Here is a 25612-nt window from a genome sequence, read left to right as displayed (position 1 = left end):
TAGTCAGACAAATCAGTGTGGACACTATGTATTCAGACAAATCAGTGTGGATACAATGTACTCAGATCAGTTCCTTCTGTTTCTTCTGCAGGACCTTGGTTCAGAGTTCTTGCAGTCCAGCCATGGAGATGGGCTCAGGTCCTACTTACCAATATCTAGTATGACTGCAGGCTAGGCAGTGACTTTGAGCTTTTTTCTGTGGATGTGTAGTCCCCTCTCCCTTGCCACACACTGCCCCAGATATTACAGACATCAATTTCCTAATTAAATTTGAGGAAACCATTCAAATGTCCCTTAGAAAGAAGAATGGCTGTCTCTCTCTCCAATGTTATAAAATTTTAAGAAAATTTAATGTACCAAAATTAAAATGAAGACAAAACATGGAGATATTGGTTAATTTTTTAAAAGGTGTGGTTGGGAGGCAGAAAGAGGAGAGGGAAAAGGGGAGAGAGGTCAGAAATGGAAAAAAAAATCTATTTTCCTCCAAAGGTCTTACATTTGTGTGTGTGTGTGTGTGTGTGTGTGTGTGTGTGTGTGTGCATGTATGCATAGTATGTCTGTAGAGCAGAGAACAACTTTGAGATTCTGTCCACCTTGTGTCTTGAGACAATGTTTCTTTGTGGTCTAGAACTCACCCTGCAGGTTAGGCTGGCTTGCCACACTGGAAATCTGCCTGTCTCTACCTCCCCAAGGTCAGGACGGCCATGCAAACACCACTTAGCAGTGCTTCCCATGGACCCTAGCAGAACTCAGGTCCCCTTGCTTTCTACACGTGCATTTTCCTAAGTTCTGTCCCCAGCCCTCCTGCAGACACTTCCCAACTGCAGGAGAAATCAACAGCCCTGTCTTTTCAATCACTAAAAGGAACTCACTAATTCCATCGAGGAAAAAGTTTACCAAGGGTCAGTCTTTTTCTAACTACTGACCAACTTTCCTTTCTCCAAGTTAGAAACTTAGTTTCAATGAACACAGAGTGTCTCCCTGTGTCAATGACAGTGGGAACAACAGAAATCTTAGAATTATTAACTTCAGATTGAAATGCAAAGACCCAGACAGTCACTCACTGAGATCTTTTATCTCAGACATAGTTGTGGGACTTCACAGGAAAACCCACTTTTGAGAGAGAATAATCATCAGTGCCTTCTTGGTTGTGAAAAACACTGGGCGTAGCAGCCCAGAAGCTTGGCTGCAGTTTGGTCTGCAAGGGTTGAAGCTGGTCTGGGAGGACCGCTCATTTTCTGTGCCTGTGCATTCTCTCTCCATCCTCCACAGCCAAGTCTCCAGCCTTCCTGGTTTGTGTCACAGGTTCAATTAGGCTATTTAGACACCTTGGACATTCAAATTCTTTGTTTGTGTATGTTTAAAATGAAGAGGGGGAGGAAGTCATGGAAGGCTACCAAATTCATGTAATTTATCCAAGAAACGAGTCTACTGGGGAAATACACACTGGGAAAATTCTAAAGTCGGATTTATTTGCTTTACACACCTCAGTCTGTGGAATAAATAAATACCGGAGGTGGGCACTCTGTGTTAAATCACCTCATGAAAATGTATGTGGACAGGAGATGTGTAAGAAGACCCCCACCTCCCACACTCTCTATAAGGAGCTATTTACTTGGGGGTGCAAAGAAAGGGAAGCAAATGGAACCATTTTATGGGGGGTAATTACCTGCTGGCATTCTGTACCCCAGCCACTCCACTCTCATCAAAGTGCATTTAGGATCAGCCTATGAAACTTCCCACACTTGTCTCCTTTTCTTTTCAAAGCCTGGACTTTGCCAAAACCTGGAGCTCTGTAATTTTTTTCTTGCTCCGTTGGTCCCCATCACCTTTTTCCAAAAGGCATCAAAAGATTTCAGGCGGGTCCAGCCTGAGTTGGGCAGATTTTACAAAGATGATTCTTCCAAGCTGTAGCTAGTTTTTGTTCAGTTCTGGAGACGTGGGAGCAGAACCCTTCAGACACTTTATTGATCTTTCTCCCCCTTCGGGCTCATACACGCAAATTGTACCTCTGTAGCAAAAAAAAAAAAAAAAAAAAAAAAATCTTATTATCATGTTAATTAGTGGGAGGGCTGTTGGGGTTTTCCACTTCATTACCTACTAATTTCAAGATAAATGAATCCACAGGTTCCTGAGTAAATAAGGTCACCTATCAGGCATTGTAAACGTGTTTGTAAACAGGGCGGGGAGGCTGTTGGAAAAGTGTTTGAGTTTCAAGTAAGTGGTCTGGGTGGATTTGGTTTTAGGAAGAAGGTGAGACTCGCGGGGCTGTCTTGGTGCACGAACTCATTTGTGATGGAAAGAGAGTCTTTGGGGTCCACCTGGCTTCCCACCGAGCCATTTCCTCCAGGGCTTCAAAGGGCTTTTTGTCGCTCCATTCACTCCAGGCCCAGGCCTGTGCCTTGGCTGCAATAGAAAAAGCTGGAGGCGAGGTTTACCCCCCCCCCCGGGGGGGGCGTGTTTCAAAGGGGAGGTCGGTGGGGGGTGGACCACAAATCACTCCGTTCTGGCCACTCTTGCATTTGGAGTTTTTCAAGTCATTTGGATTAAGTGGAAAAATTTAGTTCTGGGGAAAAATGAGAAAATGAATGTGGTCTCAGAGCTAAGACTTTTTTTTTCTTTCAGATTTTATTAACTCTCAAGAAGGAGTAATATGCTAAAAATCATGGTGCACTATACCGAAGACTCCAAACAAGGGGGTAGTGGTGATACAGTGTGCTCTCTTTGCCTCTTTGAGTGTGGGTTTTACGTACACTTCACTCTCCAAACCAAGGTATTTGTTTTCCTTCTGATTTGCCATTAACTTAAAGGAAAAGGGAGAGAGGGATAACAAAGAAAATGTTTTCTATTTTTGCCTGCCGAGTGTTCCTGGCTGGAATCCTTAATGTTCTATTTTGTGGACCCTCCAGAGGCTACACCTTCAACAATCTAACTACCATCTGAAATGCTGAATTCTCCCTTCTTATTTTTTTAATTAAGATAATAAATTGGTCTTAAATTATCCCTGAAATCAGACCAGTGTTGATTACAATGGGGCTCACGCTGTGACAGCTGACGATGTTGCTATTTTTATTCCTTTTCAACGAGATCTTAATCTCTCCCTGCATGTAAACAAATTGTCACCGTAACCTTGTGCTCTAATCTATAAAGCATAGGGAGATAACAGATCAGCCAAGATTTCATCAGCTCCCCAGCCAGGGGACAGCCTTTGGCTTCCAGAGGCTGGAGCACCTCTGAAGTGAAAAGGAAGTGACACACTTTGAGGTATTTCTGGGGAAGCTGCCCAGAAAGTTGTGGAGATCTATGGGTGGCCCTGCTGGAGTTTGGGAAATGCCAGTTCAGGTCTCTGTCTGGTCTCTGGGTGAAATGTGTTCTCTCAAAAAGAAAGAGAGACTGTGGAGAGAGAAGGGAGGAATGTCATGAGGAAGGAACTATACATGAATATGAGTCAAGAGAAGGCCACAGAAAGGGGTCACAGACCAGGATACCAGAGATACAGATGTCAGCAACAGCCTAGAAATTGAATTTTTAAAAAAAAAAGACAGAAAAAATGGGGAGGGGGTGCTGAAGGGATGTGGAAAAGGAGAAAGAGATTGGTCAATCAATCCAAGGAGAGAAACCCATCTCAAGGCTGTTTCTGTGACAACATATTTCAAAGGTATGTGTGAGGCGGGGCGGGGTGGGAGGGGACGAGAGAACATTTTTGGCCATTTCAAATCGTCCACATCTGACTTCCTCAAGAAGAACATACTTCCACTATGAAAGGTAACTTTTCAAATCAACCAACAATAAGAAACAACTGTCGGTGGCCAACCTGGAGAACCCCAGCTCAGAGCTGTTTGCTTCGAAATTAGTTAAGAGCCCCTTATGCCCCCACAGTCCCTCAGGGTGGTTCTGGAGAATAGGCACCCAGGGCCAGGGTCCAGGCATGGAGGAACCTTTTTTTTCAAGCCAGGCACCCAGACCCCTGCAGAACCAGCTACAGCCCGGGGAGAAAATACTGCTGCCAAGAAGACCTCTGCTGTGTGAGCTTCACAGCCCTTCTTGCTAATTTAATTGAACACTATAACGAGGCAATTTAATAGGTGGGCTTCTCTTTAGAATGTGGGAGAGTTTGACCACCAAAGGGTTGCTTCACAACAACAAAGTTGGCCCTCCAAGATTTTTTGGCTTCTAAACAAATTTTGAATTGCTTGGGGGTGTGGGGGGGGGGTGGTCAGTCTTTTTGAAGAGAAAGGCTGACTGACTTTTAACAACTTATAAAGTGGGGAGAACTGGACTGTCCTGTTAGGGTTTCTATTGTTGGGATAAAACATCGAGAGCAAATCCAACTTGGAGAAGAATAGTGAATTTCATCCAAGAGTTTGAGGTCACAGTTCATCACCGAGGGAAGTTGGGCCAGAAATTTGAACAAGGGCAGGAACCAAAGCACAAGTTGGGGACAAGTGCTTCTTACTGACCTTACTGACCCGGCTTTTTGCCCCGCTTGCTAAGGGGCAGCAGCACTCTCAGAGGGCTGAGCCCTCACACTTGAATTAAGAAAATGTCCTGTAGGCTTGCCTACAGACTAGTTTCACAGAGACATTTTTCTCAATTCCCTTGTCTCTGATAACTGGAGCTGGTGTCTGCTTGATAAAACAACAACAGAATAACAAAAGGTCAGCTCCTAACTTCCTTCACCATTGCACAGATACAGTGAGGTATGCGGGGGGGCGGGGGGGGGAGGACTTATGAAGGAAATGTGTAAGGTTGTTACATGTGCATGTGTAAGAGGAAAATTAAGTTCACATTCCTTTGTCAGAAAGCAAAGTCTTAAATTTTGAGGAGATTTGGATGGCTGAAGCTGACTCTTAGGCCGAAGAGGAGCAGCCCACTTGACATTTTCAGGTGTGCTGTAGTAAATCCTGCCACACATTGGGAATTTCTTCCTGGGTCAAGGCTGCCTCTTCCTCCAGTTTCTCCAGAGACTTTGTTCCTCCTTAGGAAACACTGGCTTTTGTAATATTAGGTGATATGTAAGTACCTGCTGAGCATTAGTCTGCTTAATTTTATTTTTCATTAAGTCAAAGGATTTGCACATAATTGGTTTCCCTCCGGGCTTCTGTACCCACCTGTGGTTAGCAACCACAATTGGGACATAACTCCAGACAAAGGTGGTTTGCTCTCTCTCTCCCTCCCTCCTTCCCTCCCTCCCTCCCTCCCTCCCTCCCTCCCTCCCTCTCTCTCTCTCTCTCTCTCTCTCTCTCTCTCTCTCTCTCTCTCTGTCTCTCTCTCTCTCTCTCTTTCTCTGTCTCTCTCTCTCTCTCTCTCTCTCTCTGTGTGTGTCGCTCTGTTGCTCTCTCTTTCTTTCTCTGTCTTCCTTTGAAATTGAAAGTATTTGTAGGTTTACATTAAATCACTGATGTGCTTCTCTCTCTTTCACTTTAATAGTTACGGTGCTTTTCTGAATATAAGGGCAATGTGTTCATTAAAGACAGCTTGGCAAAAATCATATTTCCTACTATTTATTAAACACTTGTTATTTGCAAGAATCTTGTAAAGCATATGCCTTGCAGCCATATGCCACTTAATCTTCATAACAATTCTGTGATGTAAGTAATTTGCCCAAGACCACAGAGTTGTAAAATGACAGTCAAGTCTTAAAGGCGGATTTGTCTTTCTCTGCAGGGTATACCTGCATTTTATCCCTTAGTGTCATGTCGCTGTAATGGTTGGCTAGACAAAGCACAGACCATGCACTTACATAGAGACGGATCTTAAAGCCAAACACTTCCATTATTTATCAACTGCATGAGGGTATTTCTTCCTGAAGGACATTGGGATATGCTGAAAGTTCTGGCCATACCACCTCATCAAAGAAACACTATTCCTTTCATAATAGGAACTGAATAAGTTACTTATCTTATTCCTCTTTGTCTTTTTTTTTTTTTTTTTTTTTTTTTTTTTTTTTTTTTTTGACACGGTGTTTCTCTATGTAGCCCTGGCTATTCTAGAACTTATTCTGTAGACCAGATTGGCCTTAGACTTGGAGATCTGCCTGTCTCTGTCTCCTAAGAGCTGCAGTTAAAGGGATGAGCCACCACCAGCCAGCCTGTTTTGTAATTTTAGCATGGCATTTAATTCACAAAAATGCAGAGGAGTGATTTATCATTGTAATGTCTTACTTAAAACATATGAAGACTTTATACCCATCTCCATATAGGTTCATATACAAGGTACAGACATGTCTGTCACACACACACACACACACACACATCAGAGCAATACTCAGCAGAGCATGTATTCTATAGCATGTTTTACAACTTAAAGAGAAGACTAACACAGAGTTTCACCATGTAGTAAAACCTGGTCTAGAGGTCACTATGTAGCTAGACTAGCTTCAAACTCCCAGGAATCCTTCTGCCTCAGCCTCCCCAAGTGCTGGGCTTATAGTCATGAGCTACAAAGTCCATCTTAGCACATTCTTTTCAGGGATATATTCTAAGAAATAATTTTATTGTATGACTGCTTTGAGTAAATTGTGACAATTGAACACAAGTGCCCCTTACCTGAAATAAAACCAATAGTTACATTGTTGTATACTTAAACAACTAATATTATTTTGAATTTGCATGTGACAGTTGTGTGTTTCCTAGCATACCATTTTATACTTAATTTTAATTACTGAATGTTTGTCAGTTTTTAGCCCTGCCCCCACCTGCCACACACACCCTGAGACAGGGTCTTACTATAAGGACAGCTCTCTAGCTGTCCTGGAATTCACTATACAGACCAGGCACAGCCTTGGACTCTAGGTCTTGAACACTGAGATTGGAGGTATTTACCACCATGCCTGACATATTTTACTTTCTTAGAGTTTCAATGCAGTTGACGACAACCATCTCTAGTAGTTGCTTTTCTTCCAAAGTGATACAACAACATTGACAAAAGCAACTTATAGAAGAAATATGAAATTTAGCATATAGTTAGAGAGGCTTAGCATTCATAATGGCCAGGTGACAGAAATAGAAATCCAAGCACCCACAAGCACTCAAACATTGCTCTGGGTGAAATAGTCCATCTATAAATGCCACCATTCCCCAAACTGGGTTGTCAACTGCAACCAAGCATTCAATCTTACATTTGCTCTGTCTCATCATAAACACTCGATTTTTCTTTCTTACTTTCCTCAAAATTGTTCTAAAAACCACTAAGTAAGATCATATGCTTATTTTTTAAGCTTTGTGTTAATTTATCCAAATGATCTTCTGGGGACAAAAAGCAAATTTATATTTTCCTTTCTTTCTTTCTTTCTTTCTTTCTTTCTTTCTTTCTTTCTTTCTTTCTTCCTTCCTTCCTTCCTTCCTTCCTTCCTTCCTTTCTTTCTTTCTTTTTGAGACTGTTTCATTATGTAGCTAAGGCTGGCCCAAAGTTTCTTGTCTGTCTGCATCTGTCTCTAGAATCCAGATGAGGATGATTCTATTTACCTTAGATAAATAGATGGAATACAAAAATAGTTCTTTGATGATTTATGTTTCAATAATAATTTTCATTTCCTCAGTTGCCAGTGTGAAAAACCGGTTGTGTGTGTAGATGCTTATATGTTGATATTTGTATATGTACAGTTTTTATAATTTCCTATTTTTATTTCTCTCTGTCTCTATCTCTGTCTCTCTGTCTGTCTATGCCTGCCTCTGTTTCCCTTAAACTGAGGGACTTGTCTATAGTTGCGTATAGAACTCTAGTACTAAGCTATAAACCTGTCTGATACTTGAGGTTTTAGAACTCATTTTAGATTATGATTTCTTTCAGTTCCTTTAATTTTTAGTTATTTCTGCCCATCATAGAAAAATTTAAGGTTAAATTTAATGCTCATGGTGTGAAATGTATTTTACACTTTCTTATATTACATTTCTACTCAGGATACAGCTAGAATGTATTAATTTCTACTGTTCCCTAACTATTTCAATGGTTACTTCTAATTAAGGTTACTTTTGATTTTCCTTCCAAAGAAATTATTGATCTTAGGTCTACTTAGGTATGCATATGCATTATCTCATTTGATTTTTTTCTACTTCATCTTCCTTGGAGGGAGAGATAAGGCAAGGCGGGAGGTAGGAGGGAAAAAGGAAGAGAGGGAGACAGAGAATTAAATTGTTAACAAATCATTGCATAGAGAAATACCTGGACTTTATCTGAGTTTGTAGAACATCAAGTGGCCCTGGTGTTTTTCAGATCAAATCCAGTTGAGTTTATTTATATTGAAATAGGAGGTCAGTTGGACTTGGCTTGTATCTTGATAACTTGGGAGTGAGAGACATAAGGGAAGATACCTGGTTCAAAAACTAATCAATGTATGTATGTATGTATGTATGTATGTATGTATGTATGTATGTATGTATGGGTAGACAAGTGGGTGGGTAGATCATCTAGAAAGGCCGTTTGCTGGACTGAACATGTCTTTCTCTGCTTGGTAGACCATTTGTTGATCTTGCACCATCAACATGACCCCTCCACATACATGCACACAAATGAGATGTATCTCCATGGTGAGACTCTGGAGGACAAAGTGGCTGATATAGATAACATACTCTATTGTTCTGAAGAGCAGCAACTTCTTTTACACAGAAGTCCATATCCTAGGGGTACTTGAACTGGGTATTTTGTAGAGTTCAAGAGGCAAGGTCATGAGGGTAACTGAGTTTGAGTTTCAGCTTCCATTATTTTTTAAATTTTGGAATTATATTTATTTATGTTTGCTTAATACATCTCTCTGTGTGTGTGTATGTGTGTGTCTGCCTACATGTGAATGGTGAGTGCACATACTTTGAAATGAAATGGAGGACAGTGTGCAATGTGTGCAAGAATACCTTGCAGGACTCAGTTCTGTGTATCCACCATGTAGGTTCCATCCTATGGACTCCATATATCAACCTTGGCAGCAAGAGCCTTTACCTAAATTGTGACATTTCTAATGCCGGCAAGGGTATGCTATGGTGCCTCAGTGTCATCATTTGTAAAATGAGAATGAAAGACAAGGCCTTGGAAAGTGGCCTGGATAGCACCTGCCTGTAGTGTCTGTTTAAAGAACCCCCGGAGACTAGAGCTCAGGAGTGTAGGGCAAGTGAACTGAGCAGCTTAACATGACTGTGTCTCTTGAAACACTAAAGTGTTAGAGGGGTTGATTCTGGGATTTTATCTTTGTTTTAAAGCAAACCTCCTTGAACAAGAACCTGCATAAAATCAGTTATGAATAAATGTAAATTATCATGATTGTTACCTTCTGGGGCAGTTTTTAAAGGTAAATGTTTCTAAAACATTTGATTTTTCTTATCAACATGGTCTTACGCATGTCTAAAGACCCATAGGAAGACATAGAAATGCCCAAAGTCATATTGAGGCTATATGAGTTACACAGAAACCTGCTAAATACCAGTCACATGGAGCTCTGATGCGAAAAGTCAGGATTTTAGACCTGACAAGGCCACATCTTCAGAGTGATCTCACTGGGGATTGGTCAGGAGGCTTTTCAGCTGTCTAAATCTTGCTTTAAAGAAAACCTGTAGAAACTGGTTGTTCAACATTATTATGAACCTCTAAACACTAGAGCTTGCCCCAAGATGACAGTGAGCGTGTGTGTGTGTGTGTGTGTGTGTGTGTGTGTGTGTGTGTGTGTGTGTGTAAATGCTTGAAAAGCAGACAGCGTCAGCTTGGAAGCTGTGATGGATGGCCGTATGTTTAAGTATCAGGAGACTTTATTTAGAGATTCACTGACGTCACACCTACAGCAACACCATCCTTTATCTTATCCTATAGAACCCCCACTGTCCAAGTGTAGAGTGCAGCCTGTCCAGTTGGAGTGTAAGAGACACACACACACAAACAATGCTGGCCTCAGATAACCAGGGTTTGAAGTTTACAGTAGAGGAGTGCCCTTTCTGGGGCAAAGCAGGGGCAGTGGGTGACTCCTATTTTTCTTCTCAGATTTCTGAAATCTCTTTTCCTCCAATGTAATCAGTACTTTGTCCCATCCACCTTCCACACCGTCACCACTGTTCCAAACAAATGCCTGGGAACGGCGATAGTGAGAGAATAGTGGCTTTGGTGAGTAGGAGCTGAATGATAACTCAGTTTACACTACACTGAAAATAAAACCAAGAGGGTTACAGTGCTCCTTGTTAAACTTATAAAAGGAAAAAAACTTAATTATTTAATGGCTTCATTAAGACAACATCAGCAGGTGTTATCAAAACAAGCCATGTTTTGTGGGGGGAAAAAGATTGATTTCTGATTTCTTCCAGGTACTTTATGGATATCAAATTGAACATAGGTACTAAAAAAGCTTACAAGCTCACCAAGGACAGCCAAAGAGAAAGCTAGCTGTGGGGTATGTAGTTTACTTACAAATACACCTGTGTTTACTGGGCACGGGAAAAGCTGTCAAAGAAAAAGGACAATTTTAAGTAAAGAATTGCTTTTGAAAAATGACAAAGTAACAAAAACCAAGTAACATACTTTAAAGCTGTAATGTTTGTGACATGATGTGACATCTATGAACGGACAGGAAGGAAACACTTTGGACCACTCCGTGCTATTGTATTGTGACAGAGAATATCGCTATTTGTAGCGGCATTTCCAATGGACTGGATATGCGAACAGGATGATTTGGTATAATGGAAAATATGACCTCATTAGCACCGAATTTCTTATTTGTTCTACAACGAAAAGTAAATTAAAATGTATTAATGCAGTTAATGTCGTTTTTAATGTGCATAAGGATGCCATAAAACTTTTATTAGGGAAATGTGATGCTGTGTTTGTACTATGGCATCAGCATCCCATGCCTGTACAATAGCCAATCATATGGTCCACTGGAACATTCTTGTAATGATGTAGTAAAATTTGACCATGATACTGTAACATATGTCTATGCAAAAGCTGTTGGGATATTTTTATGTGATATTATTAGAGCAGGTGCCTAAACCTATTATATTTTGTAGTCCAATTTCAGAGGAATTTTTAAAATGTCAAATTCCTAATCTGGAATTGGACTGAGGAAATGGTCCAGTCCAGTACCTGTGATCTCCATCCCCCTCCTAAAGCCTCACTCAAATAAATTGGTGGGCTGTTCCTAGCTGAAAGCTCAGGTCTACACAGTTTTGATTTTAATTATGTATATGGGTGACTTTCTCTGCCTTATCTATACTGTACAATGTAGAGATACCCATGGAGCTCAGAGGCTTTGGATCCCCGGGGGCTAGAGTTGCAGGCAGTTGTGATCCCCCTGACATAGGTGGTAGGAGTTGAACTGTGGTCCTCTGAGAGAGCTGTATGTGCTCTTAATGCTGGGCTCTCCTGCAACTCCCACCACAAGCTTTTCTATGATTCCAGCCACACTGTGGTATTTCTCTCATGGATCTATACAAATTTTTTTAGGCAAAATTACCAGTACATGTAAGTTTCTTGCATCTTGAGGATCAAATATAGTGTATTCTTATTTTTGTGCATGTAACATATGTGTGTGTGCATGGCTGGGTAGGTTCAAGGGCGTGAGCACATGAACTGACATTAGGTATCTTCTTTCTTAACCATTGCCCGCATTGTGTTTGGAAACAGTGTCTCTCACTGAGCCCATAAATTACCAATTCTGCCACGTGACTTAGCTCTGAAGATCACCAGCACTCTCGTCACAGTGGCTCAGTGTCATTCCTGGCACTTGGCATAGGCGCTGCAGGTCTGAGTCCAGGCAACCACAGCAGCCATTTTACCAAGGTTTTTTACCAATATTCCCCCAGTCTGCGGTATTTGAAGGTACTTGTTCTCCTCTGGTCCTTGATCCTTTTTCTCTCTCGGACTTTTCCTTTTGAGATCCAGCCTTCTAGTTTGGAAATATTGTGTGCCTATTGCCTGCTGAGGACAAGCGTCCAGGAAACCTAAAGGCAACACATGGGGGAGGAAGAGCCATTAGCATGTGGAGAAGAGCCGAGGAGGAATCATGAGTTGCTCAAAATTAGGTAGTGTCCGCTCATGGGTGTGGGAGGCAGATTGGGCACAGGGTGCAATGAAGGATGGTTTATTTTCAAGGCGAGATGGGTGTGTGAAAGATGGGAGACGCAGAGAACAGCTCACAATCCTTAGGCTTGAAACTGACATGAGCTGAGTTTCTTTCTCTTCTTTCCCTTATTCACATGCTTTCCTTGGAGATCCAGGCATGTGAGACAAACTTCATGTCCCAACCAAAGAAATCTGAAGAGTATCACACATCCTAACATACACGACTAACTACCCTGCAGTCCAACAGATTGAAGATCCCAAGGAATTCTGCAGCCAACAGCACTTACATTACAGAGAGTCACATGATTATTCCATGCAGTCAATTAGATGCTGCTGTTCATTTTACATGGTACCTTGGAGTCCACTGTGAACGGGCCTAGTCTACAGATACAGTCACAGCAGAGATGTGGGACAAAAGTGTCTAAATGATAGTTCTTTCATTGTCACCATCGAATTGTAAACTTTGAAAAGACCACGTCTTACCTGGGTGCCACATTAAGGCTAATGACTTTATTTATTTTTTAAAATTGAAATGTTAAGAATTTCCTTTGTTGAAAACATTTCATTAATTTTTTTTTATTAATTTTAGTTCTAAAAGGCAAACTGCTTGAAAAGTTTTGGCAACCGAGGCTAAATTAATTGAGAACCTCGGGGGGATTAAAATCCCAGTTAATTAAAAATTTAAGCAGAAAAATTAAATGGAAATTCTTTTTGGTTTCAACGTAGTGATGATTTTTTTTCTTAAATATGTGGATTTGTCTTGTATTTTACTCTGAATTTCTCTTGACTAGTTAGAAATGTGCAAAATGCCTGTGAATTACCACTTCTAGTATCAGCATTCTCCAGTGCTGGAGGCCCTTGGACATCGGATAGGCAAGAGATGGAATGGAGCTGGTCAGAACCTTGGCTTTCATAGACCTGACTCACAACACAAGCCCATCCTTGTAGTGTTCACACTAGAAAGGCTGGAGAGGCTGGATTCATGAAGAGTCCCTCGCTGCTGAAGAAGATAAACTAGACATTATGTGTGCGTTTGTACATACACCAGTGATTCATGCAGTTGCTTTATTAATTAGCTGTCACAAATCCAATTTGTTATATTTTTATTATTTGCCTATATTTTCCTGTAACTTTGGAAACAGAATTTCTGGTACATCAGTTATGCAAAAAATTAAACTGTTTTAGAAGTAAAGGCTGGCTTTTGCCCATAAATTGGTTGCAAACATTTCAAAATAGTAGAATTTAGTGTGATCCAAAACCATATTTTTATGCAGAAGGTGGAACCCAGTCACTATTTGTAGACTCCTGTGTAATCATGTCAAAGCTTTATAGAAACATATCCACATGTCAGTGAAGCCCAGTGGTAGAATGCTCACTGAGCATGCGGGAAAGCTGCAGTTCTGCTCCTGAAGGGAGAAAGAAGAAAGGGGGAGCAACATGGAAAGGGCGAAGAAAGAGAGAAGGATGGAGGATGGATGTGTTGGAATGAAGGGACAGGGAGGAGGGGGAGGGGAAGTATGGGATTTCTAGGAATCAGTTTTGGTGCAGAAGCAACTGCACCTACGAGTCTTCCAGTCTTAGATATTTGTGATCTTACTCATCTCATTTAAAATTAGTTTCTCTAGATAATATATATATATAATATATTAATGTTATTATAATTATAGATTTATTTAATATATATTAAAATATATAATTTGTCTGCATGCATATGTATCCTGTATGTCCCTTATGCTAGCAGAATTTAGAATAGGACTTTGAATCCCTGGGGCTGGGGTTACAGTCCAGTTGTAAACAGTCATGTGGGTACTGGGAATAAACTTGGGGTTTCTGAAAGAGCTCTTAACAGCTGAAGCATCTCTCCAGGCCTCACCTCAACGTTGAAACAACTCCAGATCCTTTGGGGAAAGCAAGAAGAATGGCTTGTTAAAATAAGCAGTATCTTTGGATATGTTGTCCAAATCCCTGAGAACCTAACTGTAAAAGAGGGAATCCCAGAGAATGGCCCTGGTGGCATCATCCAGAAGGGGAAAGGTACCTCTTTCATCAGTGAAAGCCTTCAATGGACGGGAGGAATGAGAAAGGCAGCCTGCCAGTTCTGAGCCATTGAAGGTGGACATGTGGAAGAGGGATTTTTAAGCCTTTCCTACTTAATGCTTACAGGAAAACAGCACCCACAAACATTACAAATGTAATGCAGTTATTTGGCATATGGTTGCCAATGGCATTCAATATAAAGATTTTTACAGAGGTGTCAACTGATATATAGCAAACACACAAACAGTCTCCAACATAGTAAAATATGCGAGGGAAGCCGGAGCAAATGTTAGGCACATGAGTTATGCGAGCATTTTGCAATGAAGGCTGGAAAAGTGCTATGTCACATGGTAGTTAAAAGGAGCAATAAATACCAGGGTTAATGGTGCCAAGGTCTTGTCAGAAATTGGAAGGTGGGTGTCTGCTATAATTTTGGGTTTTTGCATTCATATTTCTAATCTGTTATTTGGAAAATGAAATGATTAGACTATTATTTCTTCCTAATTTGTTGCACATTTAAAACAGGTGCCAGGTTCAGCTGCTCTCTTCCCTTTACAATGTCTCCCTCTTCCTTTACTTCTCCCCCTTGTCCTCTCTCCCCTCTCCCCTTCTTTCTTTTTTCTTTTCCTCTCCTTCCACATCTTCTCTTTCTTTCCCTTTCTTTTATCCCCCCTTCCCTTTCCCATCTTTCTCCTCTCCTCTCTTTTTCTCTCTTCTCTCCCTCTTTTCCTCATCCTCTCTTCTCTCACCTTCCTTCTCCCCTTGTATCTCTAGATTCATTTGGAAACATGGGAAGCCAGAGACAAGAAAGGAGAGTACCTGTAGCATTTTTAGGATTCCCCCTTTCTTCCTACCTTGGATGGCCTATGCTATGGAAGCCAAGCATCTCAAGTTTTTGATCTTCTCTGGAATGTATCTGAAATGTCGGAAGAGTGGAAGGACAGCTCCAGTGTGTTCCACCTCACTACAGCCCTGTAGGGCTTCTCTGTGCCTTCCCACTCTCCTGACAATAGGAGCAGGACCGGAAAGCTGTAGCTACTTGACCACCAAGCCAGAGGACCGAGTTTGATCTTGAAGACACACATAGAAGTTCACAAGACTTTGCAAAATTTGTACTGTGACTTCCACATGTGTGTATCATGGCATGTTTGTGTCCACAAGAAAGTTTATACACGATAAACAATGCAGGTTTCAAAGAGATAAAGAAAGAATAGCCTCTGTAGTATTCTGGTTGCAGAAAGAAAATTAGAGGGACATCATTTTAAATGAAAAGTAAAGTCCTTTTAATTTAACTTGGGGATAAACATACTGTTCCATGTGCCCACTGACTCATTTTATCTGCAGTATTGTTGGGTCCAGGTTAGTCTGTAGCTCCACGCAGGCCAAGATGCAGAGATTGAGTAGCATAAAGTAAAGAATGTGTCTAGGGCCTCTTGTAGCAGGAAAGAAGGCCCCTTATAAATTAACATCTCATCAGAGATCATTAACAAACTCTGAGTATTCAGATGCACCCAATGGCATGAACAGTAGCCAGTTAAAGCTGTGTCACCTGGACAGGAGTGGCTCCCCCATCTGAGTGTCCCTTACGAGCAGTTTTGTCTTGAGTGTGCCCCTAGATTGACAGCTGCTGCCTTAGATTTACTGCAGAAGTCAAGGCTGACAGCTGGAGCCTGGCTGCTGTCTGCAGTTTCTCACTGAAGGCATGTGTGATCCCAGTTGGTCTTTGGTCCAGCCTTTCCACCTGAGCACACCTCCCCATCAGCTCCGTGCTTACCAAGTATGTACTGCTCCTTAAGTCTCACCAAGCACTTTCAAGACTATGCACTTAACCGCAAAATTTGGCATCGCAGCTTTGACAAATGAGAAAGCTGAGGCCCAAACCAGAGTTTAAGGTAAATTTAAAAATTACCCCTTAAAGCTCTGACTTTCAGTCTACTGACTTGGTTAAATGCTATGAGAAACAGACAGAATTTTCTACTAATACCTTTCCTATGGAATAGTTTCTAGAAAAACAAACACCGTCAAGAATCAGTGCTTTATATAAACGTATGGTTATCTAGAAAGACAACCAATAAAGCAAGTAGGTGTGATGCTGGTATTACTGGGGAAAGTAACAAAATTTATACCATCAACAAGTCAGCCGCAAAGTATACCTTTTGTTTAATCAGTAACAAACAGCAGTCCTTACAACCAAAGCTGGAAGTTCTTGATTAGTAGTTACAAGAACTAGGGGATGTGAATGGATTTTCTCTTTGTTCATTTCATGACCCCAGCAGACATTTCACTGTAACATATTTAAAATGAAAACACACACGCGTGTGGATCCAGAACACGCTGTAACATGGAGGTCACCTTCGTCAGCAGTTCAGAATTTCCCCAGCCTCCAGTTCTGTGAGAATCTGCAGGTGTATGTGCATGTGAAACATCGGATGAGTGAATGAACTCAGCAGTAAGAGGGTATTGCCAAATTCATTTCACTCTCTTGATCCCCATGTGAAGGCATGGCTGTCAGCAGACACATTGTGATCTCCTGTAGGTATATTACACCCAATCAACGCAGAAAACAGCATAGAATGTGTGGTAAGACTGGGGCTTAGAATTATTTTTGTCCCATCTCCCACAATACCTGATCATGTTCCCCTTTTCCCGTCCTATTCCCTCTCTCGCCCAGGCCCCCCAGGATTGCTTTCTTCTCCCTCCCAAGTGGAATTGAGGCACCATCACTTGGGCCCTTCAGCTTGTTAATGTTCTTGAGTTCTGTGAATTGTATCCTGGTTATTCTGTACATTTTTTTGGTTAATATCCACTTATCTGTGAGTGCATACCATGCATGTCTTTTTGGGTCTAAGTTACCTCACTCTAGATGATATTTTTTTAGTTCTATCCATTTGCCTGCAAAACTCATGATGTCCCCATTCTTAATGGCTAAGTAGTGTTCCATTGTGCACATTTTTGCTATACACATGACAGCACACTGAAGTTCATCTCTCAGAAGCACACATGACAGCACACTGAAGTTCATCTCTCAGAAGTAAAAAGGGTGCAGCAAAAAAATCCATTTGTTTATGTCTACTTTGATTAAACACATAATCATAAGACTCCACAGAATATACCACAGACCAAGAAAGAGTACTCTTGAAGTTTTGTTTTGTTTTGTTTTGTTTTTCCCAGTGAGGCAACATTCCAACAGATTGGTTGTTTTGTTGTGTGGTATCATTTTTAGCCCTATGTAGTTCTCTGACTCATTTTAATTGGACTGTCTAGAAAAGACATAGAACTTTTTGACACTGCAATGCAACTTTGTCATTTGACAATCTACTGGAGCGCATTCATAGGGTCTGGGGCACATGTGGACTGAGCCACAGGTACAATATGCCTGAGAGAAAGCCTGGTTTTAACTGCCCCATTCCTCGAGCCTTATCTATTGGTGGAGAGGGGCTGCCAATAACCTAACTACTTCCCCACGTCTTAAAAGTCCCAGAGATACCTCCATTCATCTCTGCAGTATTCAAATTTGCACATAAGTCCTTCGGAACCATGCCTTACTGAACCTGAAGATCCAGGAAACTGGAAGAGTCTATCTGGGTACCTCTTTCAGTTCGCCAGGGGTTACTCTATCTCTAGTCTGAAAGGCAAAGGAAGAAAGTAATTGACTGTTGCTGCCAAGGGCCCATTACTTGCATCCTTTGCTCTACTTCTGATCAACTTTTTTCTTCCCATTTGTAAAAAATCTTTGCCATAACACAAGGTCATAGGCAAGAAGGTATTTTAAAAAGTCACTGGAAAGGTTGGTCCATGAACCTACTATCAATGAAAAAGAGTCATAGGAGGTGAGGTGGCAGGGAACAAGAGCCTCAGAAGAGTGGGAATGAGACCATGACTGGGATTTATGGGAGGCCCTGGATTTCCGGCTGTGCAGTCAGATCTTGACATAACTCATTTGAAATATTCAAGAGTATTGCTGTTAGTCCACAGGTCCCTTAAAGAACAATGTCTATGCCAAGTACCAAGCATATACCTATTTTAAATAAATGGTTATAATCATGGCTTAAAAATAACAAAAGGGTTTTCGGTCTTTTGTTTTTATTATCAGAAAAGTTTTAGCAAACTTACAGATATCACAAAAAAAAAAAACAAAACAAAACAAAACAAACAAAAAAAAAAAAAAAAAAAACAAAAAACTGTTGGTGCAGAACACCGGAATCCTGTCATACCTGTCAGGTTCTGACTAGCCGGCAGAGAATTTCTGAATAGTCTAGATCTTGTCACCACTGAGCAAAAGGAGCAAGAGTTCTCAATTCCCAAAAGGCAGCAGTGAGAACATGGGTATAATTATTGACAAAAGAGAAGGCTGTTAGAAGATTCAAACAGTGAGTTCTCTGTGAACTGGAAATACTAAACACCTCAAGTATCTACCTCATAACAGAGGTCCAGACCAATGTTAGTCAGTGACTTAGAGTTTCTATTCCTGCAGAAAACATTAGGACCAAGAAGCAAGCTGGGGAGGAAAGGGTTTATTTAGCTTACACTTCCATATCGCTGTTCATTATCAAAGGAAGTCAGGACTGGAACTCAAGCAGGTCAGGAAGCAGGAGTTGGTGCAGAGGCCATAGAGGGGTGTTGCTTACTGGCTTGCTTTCCCTAGCTTGCTCAGCTTAATTTCGTATAGAACCCAAGACTACCAGCCCAGAGATGGCATGACCCATAATGAGCCCTAACCTCTTGATCACTAATTGAGAAAATGTCTTACAGCTAGAGGCATTTCTTCAAGGGAGGTTCCATTCTCTGTGATAACACCAGCTTGTGTAGAATTGACACACAAAACCAGCCAGTACAGTCAGTGTTCAGTTACTATAACAAATAACTGGACATCCAAAAGACATCAAGAGAAAAAGTTTATTTTCATTCATAGTCTCTGAAATTTCAGCTCATAGCCAGTTGACCTTCTTTAGTTCTGTCTTGAGGCAGTATCTCACAGTGGAAGCAAATGGTAGAAACAACTGCTTACCTAGTAGCTACAAGCAAAAGAATGAAGGGAAACATCCAACATCAAATCTCCTTTTCCAGGGCATGTCTTCGATGACCTAACAGAATAAACTGTCCTTTCTTATCTAAGAAAAAAGAGCAGATGCAGACAAGGAGTTTATTCCAAAGAAAATGAGGTCCATTCCAAGACTTATCACAAACATGATGGATCTTATGAGCTCACTATTTTTTCTTCTGAATTCGAGAATCCCTCACCAAGTTCATCTCTATCTAGAACAAAAGCCTAGAGCTGCAAAGTGGGAGCCAATAGCTTCCCCAAATATATAGAAGTCAGCCAATAACAACAGTTACCTGCCTTTCCACTGATGAAATCTCTGACTTCTCTAAAGCCAAGCTATCTTTAATTATCTTTATATCCCAGAATGCATATTGCTAAGATTGTCTTGTTCTATCAACATTAGATGGTTATGATGTCTAGGCTGATTTTTTTCTTCCTCCACTGAGAAAGCTGAGCATTCCTGTCTTTAAGTCAGAAATGTGGGATATTGATAACCAGTGAAAAGACTGGGAATGTGTTTTTGCTTTCTCTCTTTTGCTGTGATTAATTAACTCCATGACAAGAAGCAAAGTGAAGAGACAAGAGTTTATTTGGCTTATGTGTCCCAGTTATAGTCTACTATGAAAGGAAGTCAGGTCAGGAACTTAAGCAGGACAGGAACCTGGAGGCAGGAACTGAAGCAAGGACTATGAATTAACATTGCTTACTGGTTTGCTGCCCATGGACTGCTCAGCTTGCTTTCTTATACATCACAAGACCACCTGTCTAGAAATAGCACCACCCATAAAAAACAGGGCCTTCCCATATCAATCACTAAGTAAGAAAATGCCCCGTAGACATGCCTACAGGACAATCTTAGGGAGGTGCTTTCTTTTTCCTTCTTCTTAGATTACTCTCATTTTTACCAATTTGACCAAAATGCCAACCAGCACAGGAGGTATGTGCATACGTGTTTGAGTGAACACATACCTATATGAATAATATGCCCAGGAACTCTGCACTTGGAGACACAATCAAAATCTCGTTTAATATACTGTACATTAGAAGCACAATAAAAACCCAGTATTTCTCCATGATGAGATTTTAACCCAGGCAAAAATGCAAGTTTTCAACAAGAATGTGAACCCTAAGACTATTAGCCCAATATGGTAAAAAAAAAAAAAAAAAAAAAAAAAAACCCCAGAATGTTCCTAGATTACAATGTATTTGTGTTCCCTGACAATGCAAATTGGGCTAGGATTTGTCACCATGGCTAAAATTCGGCCAATGAACTCCCACATATGTTAAGATGGTCATCAGCAACTGAAGAAAAAAATTAAAGGGCACAGCCTAGGATACCTAGCAGCTCTCTCCCCTGAGTTCTTTTCTTGTGTAGGACAGAAGTGTCCCCTTTATTGGTTCCTGCTCTGTGGAAGTCAAGAAGTTTGTGTAGAAGAAGCCCTCACCATAGACTTAGCTCTGAATAGGATGCTTTAGCTGTAACCTGGCCCTATAGCTTCACAGAGGAAAAACTTAGAAACCAGAGAAGCTCACATCACATGCCTGAAACTCCTGTTTCTGGTGCACTGTCTCAGTTCTTCCCTAACTGCATACGACTCAGTACCAAGTTGATGATAGTGCACTTTTCAGCCACCGCCAAAATTTAACCATGTAACGCCTCAGACAATATTTTTCCCTCATAGTTTCAACCTTCCAGAATATTACTTTGGCTCTATTGTGCTAACAAAACAGAATAAGAGTCCGAAAGCTCTCTGCACGGACTCAAATGACCTCCTCTACAAGGGTGAAGCGACTGCAAATGTTCAGATCTCATTTTCTGTCCCGATCACATGAGGGAAAACCTCTCTCCATGATCTTCAAGTACTTTTAGAATAATCGAACCATGGCACCTTTTTGTGGATGTCTTAGCTTAATCTTTAAGCCTGTGGTAGAGGAGCAGGGGCCACTTTCTTTGCAGCTGTGTGCAATTCTTATCAATGTCCAGCTGTCCTTGGCTCCTTCACTGGCTGAAAGTGACTCCCTCTGGCCCCAGTTAGGAGCCCCTTAAGTAAATGCAAACTGTACAACCCTTCCCCCTCACAGATAAAAGACTGGGAAATATACAGGCTTGATTTTAATAGTGCCTCAGCTAGGTCTCTGGTTTTAGCACCCACAACTAATTGCGGGTCCAGCTAGAGCAGACACAATGGAACACGCAGTTAAGGAGCCCCCTCGCCACCTGGCTTGCACAAACAATTAAATATTTGCACCTGCAATCATAGTGCGTGTGAAAGTTATCCCTGCAATTAGTTATCGGAGTATAAATAGAGGTAATCTTTAAAGCCTTGTCTAATTCTAATAGCTATTTTTAAATAGATTTTTTTTTTATTAAAATAAAAGCACACCAAACTAATTAGGTTTTCATCAAGAAACTTTGCATGGAGTTGTGTTTAGGTAATTCCTAAAAATACAGCTGTAGTTGTTTCTACAAACAACTTAAAGGGAATATTATTGGTGTGTATTTTTTGTGTGCATGTGTTTTTATGTGTTTTATTTGCCTATATTGGAGGTGCATTTGTGGGGTGCCGCATGGATGCAGCAGTGAAGCTGGACATCAGACACCTCCATCAATCACTTTCTACCCGACTTTTTGTAACAGGATCTTTCACTCTCCAGGATCTCACCAATTTGTCCAGAGAAGCCCCAGAGACATTTTCTGTCTTCCCTTCATCAGTGCAGGAATTCAGGCAGGTACCACCGTGTCCAGCTTTTCCCCATGAATGCCAGAGATTGAAATTGGGACTTTATGCTTGAACAGCAAACACTTCAGTGAAAGAGGCATCTTCCCAGCTCCTTATCTGTGCTCATGATTAAGTCTATCCATCACACGGTCATTTGTCCAATGACTACATTGAGCACGTACTATGTCTTACACATGGTGGGTACTAATTCTCATTAAACCTCTCATTGCCCTCAAGGCTTTTGGCTGAGAATGGGGCAAGGGCAGTTTAGGTCTGATGTTTAGTCTGCTCCTTGTAATTTAATATGATTGGTAATTATTACACTATGGCAATGGGGCATAAAAGTTTTAAAGACATTAAAATCTCCCGTTGCTCCCTGTGCATAGAACAATGGACTATCTAATGCTCAGGTTCCTTGTCCCCTTGTGGAAGAGACAGGCCCTCAGATATTTTTCATAGGAGAGTTCCTTATTTCTGCCATCAGGGGAAAAGTACAATAGTAAAGGAGTCTAGCAAATACACACATCACCAAACGATAGGGCGTGGAATGCTTCTCAGCACTGATGAGAAATCAAGTCTCGCTGCCTCTGCCCCCAAAAGAGATAACATGTCGGTGTCTTAGTAAATGTGTTCAGTACAGATGCATTTTATTTCCTTTATCCTTGGCATCTGTACTCTAATTTCCATCCCTCGTCTACAATATTAAGCATCCAAACCCTATGCCTGTAGCTTGCCTCTTTGTAAGACTTGGATTCCACATAGGTCAGCACTTTTTCCTGTGAATTAAAAGTGATAATTTCTTGCTCTCAAGAGCCTGGTGCCTTGACAGCAACCTACCTCGTATTGGGCTAAGCTAACCCATTTAAGGTAGACTTGGGCTAAGCTAACCCATTTAAGGTAGACCTAGAGAGAGGTTTTTAGTTTTTGTTTGTTTCTTTGGGGATTTTTGTTTGTTTTTTCTTTTCTTTTCTTTCTCTCTCTCTCTCTCTTTTTTTTTTTCTGGACTCAAATCTTATGATTTTTCACATACTATGGGATTTTTGACCCGACAACCTTGAGTGTTCAGAAATTTCAAAAATCCCCTGAAAGACCCTCCCCTGCAATGAGAAGACCTGTGGTGGGTGGGTTGGTGGGGGGGTAAGAAAACTGGTCAATGCCCCCGGAGTAAGCAGGGTGAGGGGCCAGGCTGGGAGTTAGGATCAGACATTAGACCTTGAAGTGCAGCAGCTGTGGCTCGTCTTTGAGGGCGAGGATCAAGCAGAGAATGAGATAGGCAAACGTTGGCTTAAACTTTCTTCTCCCTTTGATTGTCCTTGGACATCTGCCTCATCTCCTGTCAAGAATGTTTGGCAGCTGTTAGCTCAGAATAACACAGTTCTGTTGGGCCAGCGGCTGCTCCACTCTTCAAATACTTTAAGCCAACTAGTCTCCGTTATATGCCTGGCCTGACACGCAGTTCTGCTAATACCTTGAGCTAACCAGCTTTCCATCAGCCATGGAAAACACAAGGGGAGAGCCTTTAGTTTATTTTCCTCCTGTGCTAATTGGCTTTAATTGTTGGCCAATTGGATTTCAACTTCAGAAAAGAGTGAGCTACACAAAGACAAGTGTTAACTTAAGACCGTGGGAGAGGATGGCTACCCTTTGGGACTCAAAGATGATAGACTTTATGCTGTTGCAGATGCCTTTTGGATATGGGGATCCTTGGGAAGCTTTTCTCTATAACCCTGATGCTTTTTTTTTTTGTTTTGTTTTGTTTTTAAAGAACGTTGTTCTTCCCCACACTGGCCAAAGACCAAAGACTAAGTTCAGTTATTGAAAACTGGGACATGAAAAATAACAAGTCCATTTAGCCTCTTGTATATTTTCAAGTTTTATTCTAATAACCTACTTTTGGCTGTCATAAATTACCATATGTAAAAGGAAATGACTAAAAATCTCTTAAGTGGACATTTTCCTACCTAATGCTTTAGATGATAAAAAAATGCTATGGTGATAAAAAATGTAAAGATATTCTAGTCACACTTTTCAATACCACCCTCACGGGGATTAACTGACGGTCAAATAAGAGCATCAAAAACCGGTCTCCAAAATACCCTCCCCTATAGAAAATACAAACTGGGTCACATCAGTGAACTGTGTAAGGGGCTCAGGATGAATCCTATCAATAGCACCAATTTATCTCCAATAGGGCCATTTTGTGGACCATTTGAAGAATAGCCGTGACTTGAATTTACTATTGTTAATATGGGGATAGAATCAGCTGATGACTTGTTTCTCACTTTCTGGGTCAAATGTTCACTGAAGAGCTCTCTTGAGTGCTAATTCCCCAAATTCCCCTTGTCTATATTGGGGCTGAAATGTATCTAACAAGCACAAATGGCCCTAGCGCTTTGATGGACTCTGACAGTCGGTCAGTCTAACATCTGTCAACTCCATCACAGGATTTGTGACATTTTTGAGTGAATTGACCAGGTGCTGGAGCTAAATAAATCCACTGGTTGAGTTTCTTGAAAATGGTCAAACTAGCTTTACAATTGTACAGAGCCAACACAGACATGCTCAGGGGTATTCCTCAGCACTCCAAGGGAGCACACAGAGTTCTGTCACTTCCTACATCCGGGTCATGCACATATATGTGATGTATACTCTGGTATTTGTTATAAATAAGCTATCACCTGGTTAACTCCCTCAGCACCCATAATCAGTAAGCAATACCATACAGGATTCATTTTACACACCTTTAGTTCCAAATATGATAATGCAATCACCAATCTATTTCATAGTTGGTTTGTTTGTTTGTTTGTTTTGTTTTTTTCCCCTTTAATTCCTAACTTTAGTGCATGTGCCAAGGGCAGGCAAATCGTGCCTTGCCACAGAAACAAAGGGTTCTAAACCATGTGAAGTTGATTTTTGGTAGACCTTACCTTTCCCCAGTCTATATATAATTTACCAAGTTCACACTAAGGTTTTGTTGGTTATAGCATTTACCTATCAGCTCTGTCCTCACTGGTTCAGGAATTTAAGAATTATGATAGCAAAACTTTTGTCTTCATTGTTGCTGGTGATGTCCCAATGTCTTCAACTGACCTCACATCTTACATGTAGACCTTGGACCATGATGTGCACAGATTTCTGGACCAGCACTTTCTGTAGTGGATTTGGACAGAAAAGCTCCTTCTGGAACTCGAGTTTTATCTCAACTCTTTCCACACTTTTTACTTTCCTAACTCTATTAAATTGCTGTGTTCTGCATCATGTTTATGATTTTGCCTTACTTATCTCATTTTCCTAGACCATGATTTTTTAGATTATGAGTAAATGCCTAATGTAACAATCATCTCTGGGGTCACCACAGGAGCTTCCAGAAAGCAGAGGCAAAGAGACATGGATCCAGAAAGAACAGGGCTCATTAGATTGATCTGTGCTGAATGTAGGATTCATAGAAGAAAGACTTCAGAAAAACGTTGCTAATCATTTAAGAGAGAAAAGGGTAGGCATGGAGTGTCTCCGGTAATCTTGATCAAAATCACAGTGTCTTTCAGTGGTTAGAGTCATATATTCTTCAATACAACTATATACCAATGTAATTGTGTATGTCATAAATGAATCAGGTAATTTAAAATTTAATAGTGTTGCTAACAGAAGGCTCCGGAGAGCCACTACATTTGTATATAAACCTGGTCAGCTTTCAGCAGGAGTCAGTAGCAGATAAGATGCCTCCATCTCTTCAGAGGATGATTGGTTTTCACATTCTCCAGCCTGTGACTGATTCACT

The sequence above is a fragment of the Micromys minutus genome, assembly GCF_963924665.1.
Source record: "Micromys minutus genome assembly, chromosome: 3".
Taxonomy (NCBI): Eukaryota; Metazoa; Chordata; class Mammalia; order Rodentia; family Muridae; genus Micromys; species Micromys minutus.
The sequence above is the reverse complement of the archived record's forward strand: the minus strand, read 5'-3'. Positions refer to the sequence as shown.